We start from the raw sequence: 2,902 nt of genomic DNA, 5'->3' as shown, positions 1-2,902 counted from the left end.
AGCAAAGACTTGGAACCAACCCAAATGCCCATCAATGATAGACTGGATAAAGAAAATGTGGCACATATACACCATGGAATACTATGCAGCCATAAAAAATGATGAATTCATGTTCTTTGTAGGGACATGGATGAAGCTCAAACCATCATTCTCAGCACACTAAAACAAGAGTAGAAAACAAAACACCTCATGTTCTAACCCATAAATGGGAGTTGAACAATGAGAACACATGGACATAGGGAGGGGAACATCACACATCAGGGCCTGTTGGGGACTGGGGGCGCTATGGGAGTGATAGGATTAGAAGAAATACCTAATGTAGATGACAGGTTGATGGGTGCAGGAAACCATAATGGCACATATATACCTAAGTAACAAACCTCCAAGTTCTGCACATGTACACCAGAACTTAGAGTATAAAAAAAAAAGAGAAGGAAAAAAAAAAAAAAGCTACCACTGGTGATGTTCACCCTTTCCCGAGTCTAAAAGGCCCTGCAAACTTTTTGAAGCCCAAACTTCCAGGAAACGGGTCTCAAATGTCTCTCTTTGCACTACTATCCTAATTATAAGAATGTGTGTTGTTCTGTGTTGTGGTAAACTGCTCCCACCTTTCTTTGAGGGTCATAGCCTCAGAATTATGGCAAGAATTATTACCTTGTAATGTTGCAATCTGTGAGTCAGAATAGTTGGGTTTAATATAGATGAAGAATTAAATCTAGATCTCAGATTTTTGTTTTGTTTTGTTTTGTTTTTGGAGGAACTTTAAAGCAATGGGCTTTTGCTCACTAGTGTTTTGAAGAATCTATTCTCCCAGGTTAAATTGGGAGCTCTTTATAGAAGGGTGCTACTTCTTTAGTGTCATATTTCCCCAAATCTACAAATGAACAAACAAATGAAAACTTCAGCCTGAATGAGGGTGTGGGTGTGAGATTGTTTGTCAGCCTGAATGGAAACGTGGGTGTAAGACTATCTAAGAGAGTTTTGTTAAAAACTTCTTTATGTATGACCATTCCATGATGAAAACCATCTCAAATCAGTGTAGAGCATTATATTAAATTCTAGGTTAGTAACAATCCATCTGCTTCGAAGTCCACGTCATGAAATGCTAATTGATCATGGTACTATTAGTACTGAACCTTAGTATTCTCAGTGCAGAACTTCACAAAACTAATAACTGCTCTTTGATTGAGGTTAGCCATTTAATCAATGTGTAGCCTCAGTATCAGAGGTATTTACATAAATGATGAGACACAAGAAAATGATAACCATTATCACCACAAGTAATTAATATTCTCAGGACACTTTAGGTAATGCAATACAAGAAAAATAAGAAATAAGCAATACAAATATTGGGAAAAAATTGAAATACATATTCTTGGAAAAATAATTATCTAAAAATTGAAGAAAATCCAATTAAAATTTTATAATATATAAACACGTTGTGTGGAGGTCAGTTATGATTATCTATCTACACACATAAACATGTGTGTATTAGCTTTTCTATATACCAGAATGAATTAGTAAGAAAATGTAATAAAAAGGTACCATTCCACAGAAGTAATATACATGTAAACATTCTATGGTTAATTAATAATAAATTTAGAGAAAATGTATAGAGAAAACAATAAAATTCTTCCAAGAAAGCTAAAATAACTCTTGAGTAAGAACATAGAACTAGCATAGTCTGTATGAGAATCAATAGTGTTATAAAAAGACCCCTAAAATTTATCTATAGATATAATTTAATTCCAAACAAAATCCTAATAATGGTGTTGAGATAAAAGTATTTCCAAATATTACTTGGAAAAAAAATGTGTGAAACCAGACAACACAATTTTTGAAAAGACTAATGAAGAAAGATTTGTCTTGCTAAATAAAATATAAATCATGGATCATTAAACTGTGAGGTAAAGGAATAAGCATTATAGCTATTAGACAGAATGCAACATCAGATATAGGACCAAGTATATATATGCTAAATAGTCAAAATCATGCTTTTAAAACCTAATCATTATATCACTACTCTGCTCAGAACCTTCTCATGCCTTCCTAAATCACTCTGAGTAAATGCCAGTCTTCAGAATGCCTGCAGCACCCTACAGAACCTGACCCTTTTCCTAGCACACCCCCTTCACTCATTATTCCAGCTGAGAGTACCTCAGGCTTTTGCACTTACTATTATTCTACCAAGGATACTCCCACAAAATCACACTGCTAGGTCCTCTATTTTATTTTTTGCTCATAAGTCACCACAAGAGTGTGGAGTTCTCTAATTCACTCTTATAAGATAGCATCCTGTATCCAGCTGCCTTATTCTGCTTTATTTTTCCTTGGCATTTATTGACTGAAATGCATCTTTATTTGTGCATTGTTTTTCTCTTCTCGCTAGAATGTAAACTTCATGAGGCAGGAATACTTGTCTTTTTTCTTCACTGCCTATGACAGCACGTAAAATCACGCTGGATTATTCTAGGCACGTAATCCTTATTTTTGGAAGAAGTGAATGAATGAAAAACGAATGAATTGAAACAACTAACCTAATTCAAAATGCAATCAGCTCCCTAGCTTGCAACATCACCACTTCTGGGAAAGCATTAGATTAGGACCATAGTCTCACCAAGCAGTCTTAGTGGCCCTGAAGGGTTTGAGGCTTGCCCAAAGAAGAATCCAGCTGTTCCATAAATACACAGCTATGGTAGAAGATGTGTATTATGTTCCATAAATACACATCTTTCTTATGGTAGAAGATATCATCTTCTTTAATTCCCCAGAGTCTACTATCATGTACTATCAGATTTTTTTTTTTTACAAGCTGTACAGGATGGTCGAAGGTACTCTGTGCTGGAAGAATAATATTAACTTTAGCTACTTCCTGCATAGTGGAATGCCCCAGTTGAACGTT

Source organism: Mandrillus leucophaeus, unplaced genomic scaffold, assembly GCF_000951045.1.
Source record: "Mandrillus leucophaeus isolate KB7577 unplaced genomic scaffold, Mleu.le_1.0 Scaffold763, whole genome shotgun sequence".
NCBI classification, from domain to species: Eukaryota; Metazoa; Chordata; class Mammalia; order Primates; family Cercopithecidae; genus Mandrillus; species Mandrillus leucophaeus.
This window is presented reverse-complemented; position numbering follows the sequence as displayed.